This window comes from Heptranchias perlo, chromosome 4, assembly GCF_035084215.1.
Source record: "Heptranchias perlo isolate sHepPer1 chromosome 4, sHepPer1.hap1, whole genome shotgun sequence".
In the NCBI taxonomy this organism is placed as follows: Eukaryota; Metazoa; Chordata; class Chondrichthyes; order Hexanchiformes; family Hexanchidae; genus Heptranchias; species Heptranchias perlo.
This window is the reverse complement of record NC_090328.1, coordinates 31,882,619-31,909,585: the sequence shown is the minus strand read 5'-3', so window position 1 is coordinate 31,909,585 and position 26,967 is coordinate 31,882,619. Positions and strand designations below refer to the sequence as shown.

At 41.3% G+C, this 26,967-nt stretch overlaps 1 protein-coding gene across 3 annotated transcripts in view; it reads left to right on the top strand.

The window, feature by feature from the left end:
* The window catches only part of arhgef28a (Rho guanine nucleotide exchange factor (GEF) 28a), a 406,494-nt gene that overhangs the window by 372,006 nt on the left and 7,521 nt on the right, over positions 1-26,967 (top strand). The window lies entirely within an intron of this gene.

Sequence of the window (26,967 nt, the reverse complement as noted above, 5' to 3'; positions counted from 1 at the left end):
CAGATTGTGGTTTTCCACAGTTCATGTTTATATTTGCAAGTCTTCAATAGTCTTGTCTGGATTGTTTTGATAACGAAAGGCGTTTTTACGTGGATGGGTCGTTAGCTTGACTCTCAACCCCCCTATCAGGAGGACCGGTGGGTGGACTGCTTTAATGGCCAGGCCTCATTACCATAAATTTAATTTGAAGCTGTCATATCGCCAGCGAACCAGCAGGAGCAGGTTCCGGGTTTCCGGGTTTCACTGCACATGTGCAAACGCAGGAACTTGCTCCTCCATTTCACCTCTAACAACAGTGAGCTCTGTTGAGCTCATCGTTTCCAAGCAATTTTTGCCCCGTTGACATGGATGCTATGCTTATGATGGTGCATATTTAAACCGTATTAAACAAATTCAGGTATCAATTTAATATATCATGGATTTTAACACACTTGTGGTTTTAACAGAACAATAAATTCTTGAATTTGAATTTATCTTGTTCATGAGCGGGACCTGCACAACTCTCCAGTCCATTCCATTCCATCCTTCTCACATATGGGAGAAAGTTGATACTGAGCCTCAATTGGTAACGTCAATCTGCAAACGAGATGTACAGACCAGAAGGTCTGAAATTCAGTTTCCCGGTCTGTGGTGAGTTGCCCCACAGTGGGGTTACCCGTAGAGGGCGCTACAGTTGGCCTCAGCAACCCCTGGCTAGGAAGGGAAACAATCAGCCAGACTTCCCACTCCTGATTCCTATCCAGTGACTCTTGCTGGAAAGCATACATGCGTTGATATGTGTAGAGATCAGCATTGGGTTTTGTTGTGATACCTTGCACAGTCGATTAGTAGCTGACATTCGCTCACACATGAACGGCAAAAGCAGGAGAAATATTACAATATTTTTTAAAAGTCCATATTGAATGGTTTGCCATCTATGTCCACTGTTTAATTGCAAAAAAAAACTTATTCAAATGCAGTTAATTTAAATGTGTAGATAATAAAATTCAGTCAAAATATGGATCATAACCAGTCCTTTGTGAACAACCTGTGCAGAGTCCTATTGCAGTCCTGAGAAGATGCTGGATGGTACTTGCATACCAAAATACATTGTATAAACAAAATACAAGCACAGTAGAAAGCAAACTCATTTGCAGAATTGTTTTGGAGGAACCTGATGTGGTTATCTCCAGTTACATGAATGACCGGTTTACTTGAAGTGTTAAAATTATAGGTGTATTTTTTTCTTGGAACTGACAAGCTAAACTACTAACGATGCCAAGCCATTATTTAAAATGAGCGTGCAAAATGTAAACAGCCCCACAGCGACTAACAGTTGAAAAACAGACAATTGAATTGAATTAGTTTTTATGCAGCTCCATCTGCTCATTGCTTGGAACCTACCATCCTTTAAGGATCAAATTAACCTGCACTGTATTATTCTAAAAGTACAACATGCCATGGCATCAGCTTATATCTTCATCTATACTGTTAAAAACTCAGTACGGGAGGTAAATTTGATCAAATTAGACACCTCATCTGCTGTACAGTGGTAGATTGCTTTCTGTAATAAAGTAATTCTTAAATGTTTCTTTGTTTCTAAGTTGTTTATGTGTCTGGTGAGAACATTAACTTATATTGGATTTGGAAATAGGTATTACATTGCATTTATCAATACTGTGAAACTTCTGACTTGGATCTGTTTTTATATTTTCCTGTTACATTGGTGCACTGATGCATGGCACCATCACAAGTTGGGATATCTTACTCCATTATGTACGTTACTGAATCATACCGTAAATAATCTTTATTAAACTAAACTGTTCTTTGGTTGTTGCACCTGTGACCTGATAACCTGATATGACAGAATTGTTTAATTAATGGGGATTTAGTTTCTGACAAGTACATACTGCACTATATTCCCAGCAGTTAAGTAGATTATAAAGTTTGGTAAATCCTCACAGAATTTTTATCTGATTAACATTTCTCAGTTTATAATTAACCTTCAATATGTAGTTTAGACCTCTATCAAGTTGCAGTATATTTTGTATTCTTTTTGTTTGAATTTTTCCAGTCTTACGATGACTTATGTTATATTTGCACCTTATGATGTGCAGCAACCAAACTTGTATCTGTGTGTGTGGCTGCACCCAGGTCTCAGTGTTACCAAGCCAACTGTTGGCTTTGTGTGTAAATGGAAATCAGAATGTGATATGTTAGGGAGATATGCCCAGTAAATGCTGTCATGCAGAATCTTTGCAAACAGCATTCAGTTATATGTTGAGCTTGAATTTTTTTGTATTCTGAACACAACTGTGTTAAGACATTAACTTTAATATCCATGGTTATAGGTCCAAGTCCAGCCTGAAACGAACTTAGTTTTCATAAATAATGAGTTTTTATTGACCGTCAGCTGTTGATTTTAGAAGCAACTTGGGTATTGAAGACCAGCTCATTTGTGTTTGAAATTATGTTGATATCACAAGCCTCATGTTACTTTGATCCATTGAACAGCATTAATAACAGGGATGTGCAGAATTTCTAATCTCCTACCTCCTATCCAGAAGAAAATGAATGTGGAGGTATTGAAAAAGGATTTAAAAATGAAGCAATATCTAAATTTAGTACAAAAGTCAGTAGTAAATTGTTTTACTACTGAATCATTTAAAAAAAATATTAATACTAGTTGATCTCCCATATCATAGCACATGGTAAATCGGAGAATAGGGTCATTTTCTTACCTGTTTCTGATGTCTTTGTATTGCTGTTTCTCTCCTGTCTCTCCTCTTCTGCTTCTGTCTCTGATTTTCTTTCCTATTGCTTCTCTCCCCTTGAATCTTCTATTTGCTTTCTTTCCATTTTCTTTTTTCCTTGTCTTTGGGTAAGAGGTAGTGGAAGGGAAAGGAGCCACAAATGACTGCAAGCTGCATTTGGGATGAGGGGTGTGGGGAAAATGTGGCCCTCAGTGGCTCACTTCCCATCCCCTACTTCAATCACCCATGCTCTCCCCCCTCCCCTGCTCCCATCGTCTCCTTATCCCTTCATCTTCCCACTTTCCTTTCCCCTTCCTACCACCCCCTCACTCACATCATTACCCTTACCTTTTCCCCTTTGAATGACCCACTCAACCTCTGTACCTTACCCTCCTCCTTCCTCTGCTTTCACTCACCTTACCCTTTACCCTCATTTTTCCTCCCTCCTACCACCCCTTCCTATCTATTTCCCTCGAAGTGGCTTTGTTTGCTTTCAAAATTCAACTTTTTTTATAAAAACAAATCAAATTAGAATGACAAAAGAAACTGTCTGCCTTCTCTCTATTTGTGTCTTTCTGTCTCATGTGTTAGAAATTATAATCTCTGTCTCACAGGTGTATATGATTAACATTGATCTCAGTGAACAAAACACAAATGGAGATGATAAATGGGTGCCTTCAAAATTCAACTGGTGTATTTTGAAAATTAAAGTGACAGTGGGGAATTTCTTTCTCTCTCTGTCTCTCTCTCTCCTGCCTCTACCATTTTAAGTTGATAGAACACAAAATAAAAGTTACAACATTGGAACAGTCATTTTTTTTCTCTCTCTCACACACACAAACACCACTTATCCCTTGAAGCGCCTTGGAACATTTTACAATGTTAAAGGTGCTATATTAATGCAACTTCTTGTTGTCATTATCTGTTTATAATATAAAATTTACCCCCATAAGCTTTTGAAATTTGACATCTTGTTTTTCAAAATTATTTTTAAAAGAACTACTGGGCAGAAAGTGCTAGAAGCTTTAAAAAATCATCCCATCAGTACAGCTGACTGATCAGTATTGATGCATCCTTTGAAATTAGGTAGACTGCAGATATTCATTCTGCACAGTCCAAATTCATCTCACAGTGTCATAAGTCTGGGCCCAGGCTTTTGGAAGATGCTGAAGCCTTCAAGTAAAAAACTTTAATTAAGACATTAAAAGACACAAAAGAAAATTCCAAGGATAGATTTAATCATGTTATTGTGAAATATAATTATTTGACTTTTTTATTTTATTTAAATCCTTACTTTGGACATTAAAAACTTCAAATACTGAAGAAAAAGTGGCAATAAAAAAATTCAGAAAGCATTGTAAGCGATTTATGGGAAGGAACTTGGTCAGATTGCACAATCACAGAGTGATATAATGTCACTATTGAATAGCAGCTATTGTGCATTGCACAATGTGACCCCTTTAACATTGAAAATAACTATCACGGTGCCACCTATGGAAACACACACATCTAATATATATTAAATATCTCAAGGTGTAATGAGTCTTGAGCGATGATTCATGATCCATAAGCAGGTTGTCAACATTGTGCATATCCTAAGCGTGAAGATTTTTGGCTCATATTTCAATCATAAATCCAAAGCATTGCACTTTGTTAAAAACGTAAACATAGTTAAAAGTGGCAAGCTGCATCTGCCATATCGGCTGCAGCATCACACCTACTGAATGAAATTTGGCAAGCCTAAGACTTGGAACAGCATGCAACAAAAGAACTTCTTTACACTGGCAACATGGAAAAGTACATGCTGTGTCATCTGTCCTCTGAAGGATTTTGAGGCAGTTTAAAATTAATTTAAGTAAAGAACACACAATTAGTAATGTGTATACATTGTAAGACAAAGCTGTGTTTTGAAATCTGGTGCAGTTTATATAGGTAACAAATCATTTATTTCCCTGTTTAATGTTTAATAGTGATTGTTGGGGTGTGATATAATTACTCTCATTTCCTGCATCCCATTCTTGTGTTAAGATTTTTGAGCTCAGGCTTCAAACAATATAGTCGGTGTTGGAAATCCAGGAAAAATTGTAGATAGTACCAATCTTGCTCCCAACCAATAGCAGGATAAAAACTACACTAAGCGAACTAAACTCCATTGGCCTGATATTAGGAGGGAGGCGGGTTGGCAGCAGGGGGTCGACTGGGCGCATGGGTAACCCGCCCAGTACAATTGGTTGGTTCCCCACCTGATCGCAAGTAAATTGAAGCCACTTACCTTAGCTTCCGGGTTTTGCGCTGGAAAGCTGCGCAGCGGGCGGACTGCGCATCCGCATCATAGGCTGTCAGCTGGAGGAGCCCTATTTAAAGGGGTAGTCCTCCACTGACTGATGCTGCAGAAAGGAGCCAAAATTACAGCATGGAGCAGCCCAGGGGAAAGGCTGCTCCCAGGTTTAATGATGCCTCATTCCAGGTCCTACTGGATGGGGTGAGGAGGAGGGGGAGGCGGAGGAGGAGGAGGGGGAAGACAGAGATCTTCTCCCCGGCGGACGGGAGGAAGTGGCCTGCCTCTGCACCATGAAGGCCTGGCTCGAGGTGGCAGAGGAGGTCACCAGCACCACCAACATATCACGCACCTGCATACAGCGCAGGAGGCGCTTCAATGACCTAAGTAGGTCAGCCAAAGTAAGTACTCTTACTCATTCCCCTATACTCCGTCTGCCACATCACCGCCCCCACCCCACATCTCCTTCTGCAATGCCAACACTACTCTATCACATCACTCCTCACACCCACTCAAAGCTCATCCTCATCTTACCTGCACTTACTCACCTCGCCAGTACTCATCCCACCACTACCACTCAATCCAATCCTCATACAATCTCATGGCTCTAACTCATACTCACCCTCTGATGCATCTCTTTCACGGTCAGCCTCACCCAACCTGCCACTACCTGTGCTGCAGCCACAGGGCATGCATCACGTATGTGTAGTAGGAAGGGTAAGGCAAACATGTCGTGAGCATGAAGGGGATGCACAAGGGTGTTTGAGGGTCATGATTTTTACTTATATTTGATTTGTTATCAACTCATATTACATATTATATTGTCACCACTACTAACACGTCTTGGCCATTCTTGACTGGCTTGTGCAATAATGCCCTTTCCTGAGGATCACCATGAAGACCCACACCTGATGCCACCCATTGTGTCACTGCAGAGTGGGTGCAGGTGTATTTGCAGGGCTCTTTTGTGCAGACGACTGAGAGATGCCGGCGATGACCCCGGTGGCACCCTGGAAGGATGCAGAGGAGAAGTTGTTGAGGGCAGTGGTGAGTTTGACTGCGACGGGTAAGAAGATGGTGCTCAGGCCAGCCAGGAGCAGCTCGGCATGAAGGAGACTGCAGATGTCCACGACTACATGTCAAGTTTCTCTGAGCCTCCATGTGCACTGCTCCTCAGAGAGGTCCAGGAAGCTGAGCCTCAGTCTGTCGACCCTGTAGCGAGGGTAGTGCCTTCTGCGACACATCTCTCTCTGCGGTTGCCCTCCCTCCTGCTGTGCAGCACTGTGTTGTGGAGCTGCACGTGTCAGAGGTGGACGGTGTGGCCGGCGAGGCTGGCGATGCTGTTCGTCCTCCGAGGAGGTCCTGACTGCAGCTATGGCGGCCCCCATCCGGAAGATGTACGTTTGAGGGGGTCCGCAAGGTGGGTACATAGGTCTGCACACCGGGGTTGAGGTTGCAAGTTGGTGAATTTTAGTGTTAAGAGGAGGGTGGTGGAGGCCAAACTTTGTCCAAAGTGACAGAGTGGCCTCCTACAATGAGTGAGGGTCTCCCCCCAACCTCTCAAATGGACCACAGGCTGGTGGCTGCAACACGCCTATTTCAACTGGGAGTGTTTCCCCCAGTACGGGAAACACGCTCAGTTTGGATGAAAATCCCACCCCTCCTAAAATATCCTCCCAATCAGGTCTGCTAACAACCTGAAGTATCAAAATAATTGGTTTAATTGGGACCCCGCCGGCTTTAATTGCCGGTGGGAGTCCCGCATGCGGGGGCTGCGCGCGCATCAAAGCGCGTCATTGGGGAACCCGGAAGTGGGTGGGTTGGAGCCGGGCTCTGGACCCGCCCCAGGAATCCCGAATTTTCAGAGCCCCCTGCCACGAACGCACCCGCTCAGCCATCCTAAAATCGACCCCCATATATCAGTATCAAAGGAATTCACAAAGGAAAGTTAGTGAAAAGACTTGTTTAAAATTAAAAATAATTTAAAATAAATTAATAAAGATAACGTTTATATAGCGTCTTACTGTGTCTTAGCAGCAATTCAAAGTGCTTTGCACACTAAACATGGCTTTGACGTGCAGGCGATGTTCTTAAAAATTGTAGACCTCCAATGGTATTGTTCACAGGCAGATGGGAGGTGCAGGCTGTGGGTCTGGTGAGGACAGAGAGCCACTGGTTTCTTTTAAACGTGGTATGTCCTCCTTAAAGTGGTATGTCCTCCTTAAACTTTAAGTGGAGTAGTTGAGGAGAATGTTGGAGAGAGGGAATGGAAGCAGAGCTACTCTGGGAAGGATGCAGAGCTGTGCTCAGGCTCTTTAAATCGACTTCACGACTTTTAGAAGCTTAGGTGCAGTACATAATATTATAAATGGAATTGAATGTTAGTGCAAATAATTTCTCAGCTATTTTATTTCTAGGACCATACAATAATCCACTTGCCTTAGAATTTACAACATTTAAAGCAACACTTATCAAAAGCTTTCCTCTCAGTTGAAGCTTGAATGGGGACTGTCACAGTTGATGTATCCCAGAGAAAATATTTTTTGCTCTGATTGGATAGATTTTTTTGCTGCAGTTTGGGTAGAACGTTATGTGAAAGATGTGACGAATTGGGAGTTTCAGCCACATTTCTAATAGTAAGGAAATGACCAGTGAAATTGGTCACATTCTAATAAGGATCTTTAGAGGATCATTAGAATTCAAAGTTGTACAAAAGGACTGGAATGAAGGAAACAATGGTTTTCATTAAAACGGCATAAGGACTGTCCTGGAAATGACAGGCCAGTGAGCCTAAAATATTAGAAAGGCTATCCTGTACAAGGATATCCTGAAACACCTAGAGAAGTATGAAGCCATTTTGACTTTGAGGAAGATCATGTTTGACTGTTGGAATTCTTTGAGGAGGTATTAGAGCTCATGGATAAAGGAAAATCTGTGAACATTGATCTGGACTTCAGCATGGCTTTTAATACATTGCTGCAGAGGAGGTTGGTCCATAAAGTAGAAAAACACAGAATAAGAGACTGTTAGCTAAAGTTGAAGCTCATGGAATTGAGGGCAAATTATTGACCTGGTTAGGAAATTGGCTGAGCGGCAGGAGACAGAGAGTAGGGATAATGGGCAGGTACTCAAATTGGCAGGATGTGACTAGTGGTGTCCCACAGGGATCTGTGTTGGGGTCTTACCAGTATTTATTAACGACTTGGGGCCTTAACTATATTTATTAACGACTTAAATGACAGGATAGAGAGCCACATATCCAAGTTTGCCAATGACACAAAGATAGGCAGCACTGTAAACAGTGTAGATGGAAGCATAAAATTACAGAGAGATATTAATAGATTAAGTGAATGGACAAAACTGTGGCAAATAGATTTCATTGTAGGCAAGTGTGAGGTCATCCACTTTGGACCTAAAAAGGATAGATCAGCGTACTTCCTAAACGGTGGAAAGCTTGAAACAGTGGAGGTCCATGTACATAAATCATTGAAATGTCATGGACAGGTACAGAAAATAATCAAAAAGGCTAATGGATTGCTGGCCTTTATATTTAGCTGACTAGAATACAAGGGGGTAGAAGTTATGCTGCAGCTCTACAAAGCCCTGTTTAGACCACACCTGGAGTATTGTGTTCAGTTCTGGGCACCGCATCTTAGGGAGGATATATTGGAGGGAGTGCAGCGTAGATTTACTAGAATGATAGCTGGACTCCAAGGGTTAAATTATGAGGAGAGATTACACAAACTAGGGTTGTATTCCCTGGTATTTAGAAGATTAAGGGGTAATTTGATTGAAGTTTTCAAGATATTAAAGGGAACTGTTAGGGTTGATAGAGAGAATCTATTTCTGCTGGTTGGGGAGTCTAGGACTAGGGGACATAGCCTAAAAATTAGAGCCAGTACTTTCAGGAGTGAAGTTAGGAAACACTTCTACACGCAAAGGGTGGTAGAGGTTTGGAACTCTCTTCCACAAACAGCAGTTGATGCTAGCTCAATTGTTAATTTTAAATCTGAGATTGATAGATTTTTGTTCACCAAAGGTATTAAGGGATATGGGGCTAAGGCAGGTACATGGAGTTAGGTCACAGATCAGCCATGATCTCATTGAATGGCAGAACAGGCTCGAGGAGCTAAATGGCCAACTCCTGTTCCTATGCTCCTAATAGGTGAGCAGTTATTGAAGTGGATTGCCAACTGGCTGCCTCAAAGGAGACACAGGGTGATTGTGCATGGAGCTGTGTTGGAGTGGCAGGAAATGTCTAGTGAGATGCCCAAGGATTATTGCAGGGTCCTTTGCTATTCACATTCTATATCAATAATTCAGAAATGGGGATAGCAACAAAACTAGAAAATTTGCTGATGCAAATGGGGGTAGGGGGTTGCAAACAATTTAAAACAGGTGCTGATCAGGTGCAGGGTGATCTATATAATTGGACTGAGAAATGGCAAATGAAATTCATTGTTGACAAGTATAAAGTAATGAGTCTAGGGAAGGGGAATAAACATTGGAATTATAAACTAAATGGTGTTAGCCTACAGGATACAGCACAGATAAAGGATTTGGGGGTATTACTGGATGGCTTGTTGAAACCGTTTGTAATGTGCAGCAGCAGTCAATAAGTATCTTGAGTTGTTAATGCATAGTACAGAATACAAATCACAGGATGTGATACTGAGCCTATATAGAGCATTGCTTCCTCCCTGTCTGGAGTACTGTGTGCAGTTCCTGTCACCCTGTTGCAGGAAGGACATCGTGGCACTGGAAAAGGTGCAGTAAAGGATTATTCCTCGATACCTTACATCAGACACCTGAGCTACAAAGAGGCGCTACAGAAGCTGAGTTACATTAGAGAAGACTGAGAGGGAATCTTATTTAAGTAGTTAAGATCCTTGAGGGTATTGAGATGTTGAACCCTGAGAAACTATTTATCTTGGCCCTAAGAATGACAATGAGGTGGCACAGGATGAAACTCAGAAGAGGATGGGTGCCTAGACAGATTAGAAAGTGTTTGAACCCTGGGGCTGGTCAGATGGACTGAAATGGTCTTTTCTGGTCCTATATTGAATAAATAGACGTGGGACGTCTTTGTACAGGAGACAGGCCATCATTTTAAATGTGAGTTGTTAATAACTGCTACTTCAGAAACAGAGAATACACGGTACAGTCTGATGTGCAAAAACCTGATTCAAAGGCACTGATATGAGATGCTTACCTGGTTGATATATTCATTATTTGCCACGTGCTTTACAAAGAGGTGTGTGTAAATTGCACCTGTGGAAGAAAAAGTGGCTTAGTATGCTAATGTCTGTTAAGGGCAGACCCTTTAGCACTAGGAAGGCAAATGGTATGTTATTGCAAGGGGGTTGGAGTATATGAGTAAGGAAATCTTGCTGAAATTATAGGACTCTGATGAGACCACACCTGGAGTTCTGTGTACAGTTTTGGTCTCCTTACCTAAGGAAGGATGTACTTGCCTTAGAGGGGTTGCAACAAAGGTTTACTAGATTGATTCCTGGGATGAGAGGGTTGTCCTATGAGGAGAGATTGAATAGAATGGGCCTATATTCTCTGGAGTTTAGGAGAATGAGAGGTGATCTCATTGAAACATCTAAAATTCTTAGAGGGCTTGACAGGGTAGTTGCTGAGAGACTGTTTACCCTGGCTGGAGGGTCTAGAACTAGAGGTCATAGTCTCAAAATAAGGGGTCAGCCATTTAGGACTGAGATGAGGAAACATTTCTTCACACAGAGGGTTGTGAATCTTTGGAATTCTCAACCCCAGAGGGCTGTGGATGTTCAGTCATTGCGTATATTCAAGACTGAGATCGATGGATATTTGGACACTAAGGGAATCAAGGGTTATGGGGATCGGGCGGGAAGGTGGAGTTGAGGCAGAAGATCAGCCATGATCTGATTGAATGGCGGAGCAGGCTCGAGGGGATGTATGGCCTACTACTGCTCCTATTTTTTATGTTCTTATTCTGTACCTGTCTACTTAGATGTGAATAGCCTGCAATTACGTCTTCACCTTCAAAACGTGCTAGAGAATTTGCTGACCTGCAGACATTCTTCGTATTTGACATTCTGTGGATCTATTTTTTAAAAGTACTAGCAGATATCCTGTGATGTTGCTCATGGTGAGTTAGAGGATAAGCTGTTTTATAACAATAGGGATGTTTATGCATTAGGGCCACTAAATATTTCGAGATTCTTGGTACTTTGTGGATTGGATTCCACACTCTGTGTCCATTATTCTATGAAAACTGTAAATGAGTGGCCCAAATGTTGTTGTATATTTTAGTGTCAACCCTGGCTCAGTGCTAGCACTCTCGCTTCTGAGTCAGAAGGTTGTGGGTTCAAGCCCCACTCCAGAGACTTGAGTACATAATTGAGATTGACACTTCAGTGCAGTGCTGAGGGAATGCTGCACTGTCAGAGATGCTGTCTTTCCGATGAGACGTTAAACCAAAGCCCCATCTGCCTTCTCAGGTGGATGCAGAAAATCCCATGCTGCTATTCGAAGAAGAACAGGTGAATTCACTCGGTATCCTTGTCGACATTTATCCCTGTGGTTGCTATCACATTGCTGTTTGTGGGGCCCTGCTATCAAATTGTCTACCACGTTTCCATACATTACAACAGTGACTACACTTCAAAAAAGTATTTTGTTGAATGTGAGGTCATGAAAAGTACTATATAAATGCAAGTTATTCCTTACTTTAATTTTTATGCCTTCCCTATTTTTAAAGCTGAACGTACTTAGCAAGATGCTTTTAAAGATGTACCAGTTGGAGTTAGATTTCAGATAATTAGCGGTACTGGATATGGAGAGTAAGGGTTAGATGCTGTGGGGATGATCGTCGACTTTCAGTGCAAGGTGTTTAAATATGGTGGCATTTGTGCATGCACAGAATAATGTTTAACCCCAATGCAGGGTGGCATATATTGCAGGTAGCGCCTTCCCTATCCTACTCGCCATTGTGGGAAATAGGTCTTCCATTAGTGAGATCACAAACCACAACTGGGAGAACGAGATTCTCACCAAATATGAGAGTTATTAGGCCTGCCTATGTGTTATAACCAACCCTCCTAACTGTATTCACATCTGTAGGCCTTCACTTCCTAATATAGTTAGAATTTCTGTAATATAGTTCTCTAGTTTACCAACTCCTACAAAGCCACACATTTTAAACTGTAAAGTTGGAACAAAAACTAAATCTACCCAGTGACTATAAATTGCTGTCGGAATAATGTGTCCTTCTGCATCAGGCATTTTGATTTTCCATCTCTGTATCCTTGAGGCCTGACAAAATTAGAACAATAAATCAGTGCAGAATTCAGGGCTACCTTGTTCTGTAGATTGGTGCCTGCTGGGGACTTTATTGAGGTTGCTTGATTCAACTCTTTAACAGCCTTCAGAGAGACAAAGTCTGAGTTGAAACAGTGTTATATTTGTGCTTATATTACGAAATAAATATACATTGCTTGTAGATAATACAAATGCAGTGAGTGATCTCTTAGAAACCCTCAGCTACAAAGACCCAACTTTTAGGGTTTGCAGTCTACAGTCAGACATTGCAGTGCTGCTGTCTCCGATAATCCTGTATTGGGTTTTAATCATGATATTTCTTGAACATGTGCACATTTTTCTGTGCATAACTGTATGTTAAATACACCATTTTAAAAAGAATTATTCTATTTAGTTTTGTTTTGGGTGAATTTCTTAGTGCAAAGGCTACGTGCCAGCCTAGAAAACTAGCAAAAACTGACCAACAGCTTTACAAAATTGACACAGATCCCAAAAAGCTGCCAATTCAAGGAAAGCCCTGATTAAAAGCCTATGATGTGAAAACAAGTAGTTACCTGGGCTTAAAAACAGAAAACACTGGAGAACAAGGGGGAAGCGAGGGGGGACATAAGCCACAGACACAGAGTCAGCTATAACATGTATGCTGATGACGCCTGGATCTACCTCTATAACACCTCTCCACTGCCTCTGTGTTGTCAAACTCCTTGTCTGATACTCAGTCTTGGATGAGCCACAATTTCCGGCAGCTAAACATTGGGAAGACCAAAGCTATCGTCTTTTGTCCCCACCACAAACTCTGTACCTTCGCCACCCATTCCATTCACCTCCCCGGCACTGTGTCTGGCTGAACCAGATTGTTCACAATCTCAACCCTATTCAACCCTAAAGTGAACTTCCGACACCATCTCCTCTCCAACACAAAGATCGCTCACTTCCACCTCCGCATCATCGCCCATCTCCACCTCTGCCACATCATCCACTGCTGAAACGCTCATTCATGCCTATGTACCTCCAGTCTCAACTATTGCAGTGCTCTCATGGCTAGCCTTCCATCCCCTGCCCTCCCTAAACTTCAACTCATCCAGAATTCTGCTGCCCATATGCTATCCTACATCAAGTCCTGCTCACCCATCACCGCTTACCTCGCTGTCCACATTGACTCCCAGTCCCCAAATGTCTCCAAATTAAAATTCTCAACCTTGTATTTAAATCTCTTCAATACCTTGCCTATCCCTATCACTCCCTCCCCCTCCCTGCAGCGCTACTTATCCCTTCCCCAAACTCTCTGTTCCTCTGACTCTGGCATCTTGTGCATCCCTCTCCCTTTACCCCTTCAGCATTGGCAGCCGTTCCTTCAGCTAGCTAGGCTCCATGCTTTGGAATTCTTTCTCTAAATCCCTCTGCCTCTCCACTTCCCTCTCTTCCTTTTAAAAGCCTCCTTAAAACGAACCTCTTTGATCAAGCTTTTGGTTAACCCCCCCACATGGACTTCTTTGGCTGGCTCAGCATCTATTTTTTTTTAATTACTTATCTATGAGGCCCTTGGGACACTTTTCTAAATTAAAGGTGCTGTATAAATGTAGAAGTTACTTCTGTTTGCAGGAAATTTATTGAACTCTTATCGTTGTGGATTCAAGCTCCACTCAAGGGCTTGAGCACATAATCTAGACTGACAATTCATTGCAGTAATGAGGGAGTGCTACATTGCTGGAAATACGCTACTTTGGAAGAAGTATAGATGTTAAAGAGCCCATGGTACTGTTTAAAGAAGAGCAGGGAGTTCCCTGTTTTAACGGCCAACATTTGCTTCTTGTAATTTATCCGGCAATTGATTTATTTACAGTTATAGAATCTTTCTGTAGGAAAAATAGCTACTGTGTTTGCCTACATAACAGCCTATACTTCAAAATAGTTCATTGTGAAACATTGAGAGGTATGATATGGAAATATATATAAATGGATTTTTTTAGTATGTCACTCTCTTCGTTTTAAAGCATTTGAGGTTAAATCACTACTGGATGAGGCATTAAATTAAGACCGTTACTGCCCGTTCAGGTGGATATAAAAGAGTCCATGGCACAATTCAAAGAAGAGCAGGGTGTTCTCCTGGTGTTCTTGCCAACAATTGCCCTTAGGGAGAGAAAAACCTGCCAGCAACTCCTGCTGTAAGAGTGCATCTGTGGATGTTGGATTACACCAGGATTATGGTGTGATGCCTTCTGCAACGAATAGGATACCAACATTTATAATCAAAGCTTGTGTATCAATAATGACCCTTTGCTGCCGAACTGTACCCCAGCAAATGGTGAGTGCCTCAGGAGAGGAGGGGAACCAAAGAAAATTTGTGAGAAAAGAGAAAAAAATAATAGCAGATGGTAGGAGACCATTTTTGGTGTAAGATCAAGGAATGAGATCAATGCCAATGTAAACAAAGAACCTGCATTTATATAGTGCCTTTCACAGCCTCAGCACGTCCCAAACTGCTTTACAGCCAATGAAGTACTTTTGAAGTGTAGTCACTGTTGTAATGTAGGAAACATGGCAGCCAATTTGCACAAGGAAGGCACTAAAGCATCAGCCTAACTTTTGTGCTCAAGTCTCTGGAGTGGGACTTGAACCCAGAAGTAAGAGTGCTACCACTGAGCTACAGCATTCACCTTCAAATTCATTGAGACATCTAACCCGTTGATGTTAACATCTATCGATAGTTTTGAAAGTCATCTCCAACCATATTTTGGCTGTTGGAAGAATTCCATTTCCCACACTCCCACACAAAAAATAACACCTATCCACAGCCTAGTGAAAACAGATGGTTTTGTTTCTCTCTCTGTCATTTTTTGTCTTTCCTCTACGTTCACATGCATCAAATATCAAAAAAAAATTCCAGAGGCAGAGCATAAAGATCTCAGTCTGAGGTTTTCAAATGTTTTTCATAATTACTGTACTATGGAATCTGAAAATCCTCATTCAACCTTCATACCCCATTTAAAATGGCAAACTGAAGTCAAATTCATCCTGAAATCAATCTCTCTTTTTCCACTATAAAGTGTCTGAATTATGTGTTCCAGATGAGCGCTGGTGTGAACCAGACTGATCTCAGCATGGTGGGAGGGTGGGTGGTTGTGGTTATGTCAGACCAGTACTGATTTGGCTCGATGTAGAATATCCCCCCCTCCCCCCCCATTGTATCTCTGAACCATTCCAGTTTTTATCCCCAACAATCCACATTTCTCCTTCTCCAATTATCTGCTTGTCTTTGATTGCTGCCAGTTTGATAAAAAATTGTTCTCATGTGTCTGCATATGATATCTCAGAACAACCAAGACATTAAATTATTAAGCATAAATAACAATTGATTGATTGATAACTTGCTTGTTGGTGGGCTGGACCAGCAGATGCTTTCAGTTTGTGCGCTTCTACAGCTTGGCTTGCAAGACAGCTAAAATCTGTTGATAATTTGCAGTTTATTTTTAATTCTCAAAGCACATCTCAGCCATTCCCTATACACAGATTATGCAGCACAATATGGAAAAAGGTCCCCCTAGCCAATAATGGCTTAGAGTGCCTATTCAGTGAATAGCTGAGCCATGGAGACCAGGAAGATCCCAGGAATATCCCAGATCTATGCTGACTTAGCTAGTCTCATCAGGGACAATGGTAAGGTACAATAATGGTAATATTGCAGACCGCATATTAGATCGATACTCCCCCGTCAAAACACCTAATGCCATCATTAGCTCTCCCTCCCCACCTCAATACTGTGTAGGCATTGAGGCCATTTAAAATGATGTGGCAAATTAAATCTCAAATTCAGTTACTTACTGGTGCAATTTAAGTCACCTTCAGTTTCCAAATTCAGTTTAGCACTCATTTTCATAAAGTTAAGAGATGAAGCTTTCTTTCCATATGTTAAGATTCAAACGTAAGGTTTTCCTTATGCTTTCATTCCCATAGAAGTTGCATTCAATGGGTTAAGGTGACCTTCTAGGTTTATATCTAACTGTCCTAAGCCACTTGATGTACCAGTAGGTATTAAATGACCTGCCTGATATATGTAGTGAGCTTTTATTACCATATGAAATCAGCAGGGGATTTACATCAGCAATTTATACCAGCCTAGTTATGGGCCTCCTGCTTTGCGGCCCTGGTAAGCCCTACTGGCCACAGTGCAGCTTTCCACTCTGAAATCTAATCAGATTAAATAAATAAAATATGGACCATTTATTCTTCGGCAGTTTCTGTAAATTCTCATTTGTTGTGAACTTGCACCATAATTGGCCCGATCTAGACTAAAATCAATATAAATGTGGTGTGAGGCTAGAAGTTGAAAGGAACATATTCCTGCCTGGTACCTCACTTAAGAAGATCAGCTTTTTCAAAGGGATAAAAAGAAATTGCTATTCTGCTCCCCTGAAAAGCTGATACTATTCTTGTGTATATTTCTGCACCTTTTATAGATGTATATTTGCGCTACACATTGATCAACAAACCAGCAGGATAAAATAAAAGGGATCGATAGCTGAGGTGCTGATAAATAAGCACACTGGAGATAGAAATCAATGATGTTGCCTTTGAAACGAGCAGTCAAGTCCCAGTTGAATGCCTCAGGCAATACCTACTTTGGTAGTTCATATGAAATAAAATATCCAATACAGTAGATTTTATTCTTCAAACTTCAATTGAATTTAAACAGTGTATAAAATTATGTGTATAAAATTATGTGCATGAAGCAATTTTGCAATATCCATCATATCGACTTTGGTTTTATAGAACTGACTTTTTTCAAGTATTCTCTTATTCCTAATATCCATTTTTGCTTTTTTATTGGAGATAGTTCCATCTTTATTTTGTAAAAAATCTCCAAGTCCACAGTGAGTGGTTCAGCGATTTATACTCGGAAAGTCCCAGGTTCCAACCTCAGTCTATGCTGAGCTAGGTGATCGCTCCTAGGGTGTTAGTAGAGGTACGACAATTAGCTTCAGCGTCCCTGGACCAGAAAGAGGAAATTAGCCATGGTTCCTGCTCATGATAACTGTATAGCAGCTTGCCGGCACTAACTGTTGAGGCTACTTGGATGAAGTGCCCGTAGAACCGTAGCCCAGTAAGGAGTCAACACCTTTAGGAGACAAAAGGAGAAAAATTAATATTGAAAAAGTTAATAACTGCCAAAACTTCAGGTACTGCTTCTCTGACCCCTGGAATACTTTCCCACGCCATCTTATTGCATAGAACTTTGACCTCCTCTGCATGTTCTAATATTATAAAGGGTTTGACATTTTCTGCAGTATGTTCAGGCGATCTAGATTTTCTATGCCAGTAACTGAAATCTTACACTTTAATTGATGAGTAAAGGCATGGCAAGACAAGAAACATCTTCAATCTAAGAGAAAGTCTGCAGAATCTTAGATACCTATGCAGTAAAAGCCTATAAGATACAGATTATCCTGCCCCAGCAGGAGAAAGTGTTGCATATCTGTCGCAGAACAAAGCAAGGCCTCTTGGTTTGATGTCTGTCCAGGTATTTGATCTCATATTTATCTATTACTGTAAACATGACCTAACAGTTTCAGTGCACATACAAGTGGTCTTAGCAATACCATGACTTATTATTTTGACTTCCAGCTCCTGCCTGTCTCCTTTTACTGCTCAATGACCCTCACCCTCCACATCAACTCCCCCTTTCACATTCATGGTCACCCATTCAATCTTGCCATTGCGTGTGTCCTCGATCCTCTCAAGGTCTCTATCATTGACGGGGTTCTGTTCAGTCACTTCCTTGTCTCCATTCTCCTACACATCCACCTGCCCACTGTCCTGTCATTTTCTGCTGCTGGAAAATACTATCCCCTATACCTCTTTCTCTAACGTTGACTCCCCCTGCCCCTAGCCTGCTACCTGCAATGACATTGTTGCCTCCATTAACCTTCTTTGTAACTGTTTCACCTCCACCTTCAATACCTTTGTCGCTCTCAGATCCTGTACCTTTAACCACCCCATACACTTTCTCTCATATAACAGCCACCTGCACAGTCTCAAATCAGTAAGTCGTAAGCTCAAATGCATTAGATGTTCATTTGGCCTGGCTGCCTACTGTCAATTGTAAACAATTTTACAACACCAAGTTATAGTCCAGCAATTTTATTTTAAATTCACAAGCTTTCGGAGGCTTCCTCCTTCCTCAGGTGAACGTTGTTGGAAATGAAATCCTCGAAATGAAATCGCATTTATAAATCACAGAACAATGCTTGGTGATTACAGACAGTTTTTTCAACTGCCCATTGCCAAGGCAATCAGTGTGCAGACAGACAGGTGTTACCTGCAAGGTCTCCGAATATACAAATCACCAAAAAAAAACAGAGATAGAGAGGTAGAAACATAGAAAAGACAGCAACTGACCCGTTCTATTAAAAACAGATAACATTTGTTCGCTGGTGGGGTAACGTGTAGCGTGACATGAACCCAAGATCCCGGTTGAGGCCGTCCTCATGGGTGCGGAACTTGGCTATCAATTTCTGCTCGACGATTTTGCGTTGTCGTGTGTCTCGAAGGCTGCCTTGGAGTACGCTTACCCGAAGGTCGGTGGCTGAATGTCCTTGACTGCTGAAGTGTTCCCTGACTGGGAGGGAACCCTCCTGTTTGGTGATTGTTGAGCGGTGTCCGTTCATCCGTTGTCGCAGCGTCTGCATGGTCTCGCCAATGTACCATGCTCTGGGGCATCCTTTCCTGCAACGTATGAGGTAGACAACGTTGGCCGAGTCACAGGAGTATGAACCATGCACCTGGTGGGTGGTGTCCTCTCGTGTGATGGTGGTATCTGTGTCGATGATCTGGCATGTCTTGCAGAGGTTACCGTGGCAGGGTTGTGTGGTGTCGTGGACGCTGTTCTCTTGAATGCTAGGTAATTTGCTGCGAACGATGGTCTGTTTGAGATTGGGTGGCTGTTTAAAGGCGAGTAGTGGAGGTGTGGGGATGGCCATAGCGAGGTGTTCGTCGTCATTGATGACATGTTGAAGGCCGCGGAGAACATGGCGTAGTTTCTCCGCTCCGGGGAAGTACTGGACGACAAAGGGTACTCTGTTGGTTGCGTCCCGTGTTAGTCTCCTGAGGAGGTCTATGTGATTTTTCGCTGTGGCCCATCGGAACTGTCGATCGATGAGTCGAGCGTCATATCCCGTTCTTACTAGGGCGTCTTTCAGTGTCTGTAGGTGTCCATCGCGTTCCTCCTTGTCTGAGCAGACCCTGTGTATTCGCTGGGCCTGTCCATCGGGGATGGCCTCTTTGACGTGGTTAGGGTGGAAGCTGGAAAAGTGGAGCATCGTGAGGTTGTCCGTGGGCTTGCGGTAGAGTGAGGTGCTGAGGTGCCCGTCTTTGATGGAGATTCGTGTGTCCAAGAAAGAAACTGATTCTGAGGAGTAGTCCATGGTGAGCTTGATGGTGGGATGGAACTTGTTGATGTTATCGTGTAGTCTCTTTAGTGATTCCTTGCCGTGGGTCCATAGAAAGAAAATGTCGTCGATGTATCTGGTGTATAGTGTTGGTTGGAGGTCCTGTGCAGTGAAGAAGTCCTGCTCGAACTTGTGCATGAAAATGTTGGCGTATTGGGGTGCGAATTTGGTCCCCATGGCTGTTCCGTGTGTTTGGGTAAAGAACTGGTTATCGAAGGTGAAGACATTGTGATCCAGGATGAAGCGGATGAGTTGTAGGATGGCGTCTGGAGATTGGCTGTTGTTGGTGTTGAGTATTGATGCTGTCGCAGCGATGCCGTCATCGTGGGGGATACTGGTGTAGAGTGCCGAGACGTCCATCGTGGTGAGAAGTGTTCCTGGTTCAACTGGTCCGTGGGTACTGAGTTTTTGTAGGAACAAATGTTATCTGTTTTTAATATAACGGGTCAGTTGCTGTCTTTTCTATGTTTCTACCTCTCTATCTCTTTTTTTTTTGGTGATTTGTATATTCGGAGACCTTGCAGGTAACACCTGTCTGTCTGCACACTGATTGCCTTGGCAACGGGCAGTTGAAAAAACTGTCTGTAATCACCAAGCATTGTTCTGTGATTTATAAATGCGATTTCATTTCGAGAATTTCATTTCCAACAACGTTCACCTGAGGAAGGAGGAAGCCTCCGAAAGCTTGTGAATTTAAAATAAAATTGCTGGACTATAACTTGGTGTTGTAAAATTGTTTACAATTGTCAACCCCAGTCCATCACCGGCATCTCCACATCATGCCTACTGTCAGTTCAAGCTGGACCTCCTCAAATTGTAACATTGCTCCCTCTCCCGGGTCAAAATCACTTACTACTCCAATGTTATCCTCGAGAACAGAAGTAACTCCAAATTTCTTTTCTCCATCACAAAAGGTTTCCTCAGACCTCCCACTGTGTCTCCTTTCTTTACCTCACCCCCCCAACTTCACATCATATTCAAATTACAAGGAACTAGAGGATTTTTTGTGTCAAATTGAGGCCGTCTCCATTGTGGCCACTGTTTCTTCTGACTTCCTCCCGCCCCCCCCCCCCCCCGCCCCCATACTCCTTCAAAATCGCAGTTCTACCATCTTGCCCTCCACCTAACCCTTCCTGTTCTCTGCAGTTTTCCCCCCTCACTCATCTTTTCAGTAAAGCCCACCATCTGCTTCCTGAGTCCCCTTCATCTCAACTCCTGACCATTCAGCTGCACCTCCTCATCACGCTTGCTGATTTCATCAACCTCTTTCCCTCATCCAACATTGCTGCACTTTCTTCAAGGCCACCACTATCATTCCCCTGCTAAAGAAAGCCACCCTAGACCTGTCTGCTCTCTGCAAACCTGCCTTTCCTTCCTTTCAAGTACTGGAATGCTTTGCTGCCTAACATATATGCTTCCATCTCCCTGAGTACTCCTTATTCAAGCCCTCCAGTCGGGCTTCCAACTGAAGGTTCTGATCCTGTTTCATCAATTGATTTAACTGTGTTGAATTTTTTCTCAGCTTGTTGTTCCAGAAGCTCCTCACTGAAGGATCTATGTGATCTCACTGACAATATTCTGACTATCTGGGTATAGGCTACCCTAGTGGTGATGAATACCTATAGATAAGGGAAGGAAGCAATTGTTTTAAAAATTCATTCTACTGAAAAATCTCCTTAACGCCTGAAACAACATCCATTTTAATTTGTTCTTTTTGTGTTTCCATAGAGATACCCTTAGTACTTTCCGATGATTTTGGTTGAAATCCTGCATTTACCATGCTTGATCTATGCTAGCAGCAATATTTCTATTATAGTCTGTCAGCATTTCAGCCCCATTTCATCTAATGTGTTGGAGCTGACATTTTCAAACCTGTCCTAAATTGGTTTTCTACTAGACGCACTTTGGCTCCATATGATAGTGTACACTTTCCTCTCTATACTAACGATGAATCAGTTAATTGTAAATTATATTAGATTAAGCTGCTAACAGTGTTCAGAAAACAACTTCTTCCTGGTTTCAGTGTATTGATAGAAGCTGGTTTTAGACAGCTGTACATATTAAGTAGATATCTCGTATCATGCCCAAAACTGAAATTATAGAATTCATGTAATATATTTACACAGTGCAATCGTTCTGGGCTAGGTTTTACAGGTAACACTGTATAATCCAAAGGTTATAGATAAAATGTGGAAAAGTGGATGTTGTATAATATTAGATTTTATTAAAATAAAATGAATAGCAATGGTATTTTCTCTGCAGGTTTTGTAATTAGCTTACATGTGGGAAAATGCAGTGATTATGCAAATGGGGCAAGATCAATTTTCACTTAAGTGGTTCTGGGCAGTGTAATAAGGCTTAGTGTTTATAGAACTGTGTTAACTATCCGTAGCAAACCTAGTTTGCCATTTCGCTTCCTCATAGGGTAGTAGAACAAGTTTAATGACATTTGTGAAAACTATTTTTTATTGTAAGTTCCTGGTGCTCAGATAATTCAGGTATTTATGATGTCCGTGCTGCTGTGGTCTTACTTTTTGTGCAGGGAGAGGTTTTCCTTCTTTCAGTTTTTGCTATATATAAATCTAATGACAGGTTTGAAAAAATGTAATACCTATGCAAATGTGCTACTCTTGCCATTCAATGTAAAATGTCAACTTGGTATTTATACACCTTTGAATGCTTCGTGGGAAGATAAAACAAGATAGCATCTCAAACAGTACCTGGAACTGTTTGAACAGTAACAATGGACTCTACTGCATGGGAGAATTGAGGTTAGCAGGCTGATTGAAGGGCTCAACCTACAGGCAGTCATCCATTATTATATTGTGATGTGGAGATGCCGGTGATGGACTGGGGTTGACAATTGTAAACAATTTTACAACACCAAGTTATAGTCCAGCAATTTTATTTTAAATTCACAAGCTTTCGGAAACATTTGCCTGAGGAAGGAGAAAATCTCCGAAAGCTTGTGAATTTAAAATAAAATTGCTGGACTATAACTTGGTGTTGTAAAATTGTTTACTATTATATTGTGGCCAGCATTACTCTCTCAAACATCATCACCCAAAAAAAACAGATTGACAGGTCATTCATCTCTGCTATTTGTGGGATGTTGCCTACACAACTGTCATTGCAATTCTAAAGAAATTCATTGTGTGACATGCTTTGAGATGGTTTGACATGATATGATGCTACTTAAATCTAAGTATATTTTTTATTTGATATGGACATAACAAAGTAATGGCATGCAAATTGGCTAAATAGTGGTCCTGAATTTCCTTGAGGCCAGAGTCAGATTCCTACAATAAGTTGGGTGTGAGTGCAGTGTTAGCTGAGGAAATTGGGGCAGGACCTTAAAACAACAGGTTCCAGCCCAGGCTGGTGATTTCCAACAAGGCCTAGAATGGCTCTTAAAATGATCCATTTAAACTGTACCGCTCAGAGAAAATGTTAATCTAAAATAAGGACCTTAAAGGAGTCAGATCAGTAATCCATTAAAATATTTAAATGGTCAAAAATAATTGCAGTTGGCTTTCTCACTTCCTTTTATTTTATTCAGTCTTTTTCAGTCTGACTATTTTTTTCAATGTTTGTTTATATGGTGAATACTATTAATATCATCATTGGACTGGCTCTGAGGAGCTACTGAGCCTGATAGTGTGAGAGCTGAATTAACGTAAGCAGATGCAGTCTTTGATGTGTGGAGCTTTAGCCACTTTTATACTAAATTCTGAGAGCCAGTATGCGACATTTATGCTTTTAAGTATGGGTTCCATAAGCCAGTGGGAGATTTGTATGTCCAGGTAAAACTAGATCTGCAAGGCTATAGAAACCAGATTTTACAGCATAAATACTGGGAGCTGGCTCATGGATGCTGGGGTCCCAGCATCTGACATAGAAGCTGACCAAAATAAAAGGCCCTAATATTTCCTCTGTAGCACAGTTGCCTGACACGATGGGTTCAGCAGGATGAATTTTACAAATGCATGCTATTGGGAGGGAGCCACATCTGCTGGATCTGCTGGGCATACATATTAGGAAATCGCAGACACAATGCTCATGATTTTTTGATATGATAGCAAGACTTCCCACTCTTATTTAATACATTTATATTACACAAACTCCAGACCTATCTTCCCAAGACAGAAAAATAATATCCAATTGGAGGCAGTAATTAGAAGTGAAGAAACAGATGTAATGGGGATAATAGAAACATGGCTGCAGAGAGGACAGGATTGGCAGTTAAACATTGCACGCTATAATATATTTAGAAAAGATAGGGTAGGAAGGAGAGGTGGTGAGGTAGCTCTGTTAATCAGAAATAACATAATGGCGGTAGCAAGAAAGGACATAACTAACAAAGAGATAGAAACAAACTCCATATGGATTGAGATAAAGGATAGGAAGTGATCGGGCACATTATATTGGGTAAACTATAGACCATCAAATAGTGGAAAGGAAGTGGACGGAGAAATATGCAGGCAAATCTGAGAAATGAGTGAAAAACACAGAATCACAATCATGGGGAATTTCAGTTACCTCCAAACAAACTGACAAGTTTTTACAGTGTATATAAGATTCCTTTCTGACCCAGTATGTAAGAAGCTCAACAAAGGAGGAAGCACTGCTATACCTAGTATTGGGAAACGAACCAAAGAAGATAAGAGAAGTAAGCGTGGGAGAACAATTAGAGACTGATCACAATATAAAAGGTTTAAGGTAATTATTGAAAGCGATGTAGATAGTGCAAAGACCAAAGTAATAGATTGGAAAAAAGCCAACTATGAGGGGGGTAAACTGGAGAAAAATATTGTGAGACAAAGAGGTCGAATAACAGTGGGCAATATTTAAAGGAGCGATCAATAGAGTTCAGAAGAAATATATTCCACTAAAAAATAACTAACTAGCCAAGAATGAGCTAAGTATAGACCAGGGGAAGCTAGATAAGCACACGAAGGCGAAAGGAATAGAAGGGCATCCTGATAGGGGTAGATGAAGTAGGGAGGGAGGAGGCTCGTGTGGAGCATAAATGCTGGCATAGACCAGTTGGGTCGAATGGCCTGCTTCTGTGTTGTAGATTCAATGTAACTCGATGTAAGATTGAGACACCATGGATACATAAAGAGCTGAGGATAAAATAGAATCTGCAGAAAAAGGCATACGCAAGGTACATAAACAATAATGGAGAGGATGACAAATGGGAATATGATGAGCATAGGAAAGAGATTTAAAAAAAGACAATTAAGAAGACAAAGAGGAAATATGAAATGAAAATACCAAAGAATATAAAAAGAAATAGTAAAATATTCTGTAGGCACATAAGTAACAAGAGAATTAAGATAGGGCTAGGTCCAATAAGAGGTGAGCAAGATAAACTCACACGAGATGATACTGAATGGCAGGGATACTGAATAGATACTTTTCCTCAGTTCTCACTGAAGAGACCAACAAAGAGAAAATGACAATAGTAGAAGAAGTCAAGAGGGATAGTACAACAGTTGAGCTAGAAAGGAGATACTAGACAAACTAGCCAAATGTAAGGAGGACAAGATGCCAGGTCCAGATGGATTTCACCCACGGATTTTCAAAGAGACTAGAGAGGAGATAGCAGAGGCGCTAGTGTCCATATATAAAAATTCAATAGAGAAAGGAATAGTGTCAGAGGACTGCTGGATAGCAAGTGTAATTCATGTCTTCAAAAAGGGAGTTTGAACTAATCCAGCGAATTATAGACCAGATAACTTAACGTCTGTGGTAGGAAAGATACTAGAATCTTTGCTAATAGATCAGACAACAAAACATCTGGAGGCAGAGAATGTAGTTAAAAATAGTCAGCATATACTTCTAAAAGCAAGAGTTTGCTTAACCAAACGTACCGAATTCTTTAAAGAAATAATAGAAAGAGTAGACAAGGGCAATGCAGTGGACGTGATATCCATGGACTTTGAGATGGCCTTTGATAAAGTGCCACATAAGAGGCTCATGACAAAGGGTAAGGTGTGTGGAGTTAGGGGCCAGTTACCAGAATGGATTGAAAGATGGTTAGAAAACATAAAACAGAGGTTAGGAGTTAAAGGAAGTTTCTCAGACTGGCAGAAAGTGGAAAGTTGTATTCTGCAAGGATCCATGCTGAGACCACTGTTGTTTACCATATATAAATTTAACATTATCTCCCTGTTTTTGTACTCTATTTCCCTAGAAATTAACCCATACATAAATCATTAAAATTAGCAATACGAGTTGATAAGGCCATAACGACTGCAAATAAAGTACTAGGGTTCATTTCTCGAGGAATAGAGTACACAAATAGGGAGGTAATGTTAAATTTATATGGAACTTTGGTTAGAGCACACTTGGAGTACTGTGTGCAGTTCTGGTCTCCATGCTATAAAAAGGATAGTAAAGCACTGGAAAAAGTGCAGAAAAGATTTACAAGGATGTTACCAGAATTGAGAGGATGCAACTATCTGGAAAGATTGAGCAGGCTGAAGCTCTTTTATATGGAAAGGAGAGGACTCTTTAAAATTATGAAGGGGTTCAATAGGGTGGACGTGGAGAAACTGTTTCCAGTTGTGGGTGAGTTCAGAACCAGGGGACATAAATATGATATAAATGATCAAATAAAGAATTTAGGAGGAATTTCTTTACAAAGAGTGGTGAGAATGTGGAACTTGCTGCCACATGCAGTAGTTGAAGCAGACAACATTGACAAATTTAACAGGAAGTTTGATGCGTACTTGAGGGAGAGAGGATTAGAAGGATATGGGGGCTGGATGGGAAGAGGTAATTAGAGTGGGAGCTGGCTCGTGTGGAATATGAACACTGGCATAGACCAGTTGAGCCAAATGGCCTGCTTCTGTGCTGTAGTCTATGTAACCTCTTTTCTTATATTCTCCTTTGGTGTTTTCTTTATTATTATTATTATTATTATTATTATTATTATAGTCCTCATAAACACTCTTGTTCAATTGGTTTCTAACCTCTTTATTTATCCATGGCACTCTGAAACTACTAGTATTATCCTTTTGTAATGGAAATATATATATCTGAACCTTTGCAATCTACCTTTGAGCAAATATTTCTTTATACAAGGTGAGCAATAACTGGAACGGTTTGCCAGGGAGGATGGTTGAAGCCAGCACACTGGACTCATTTAAAAAATAGCCTAATGCTTTAATGTGAAGTTGGGAGGGTCGGTATTCTG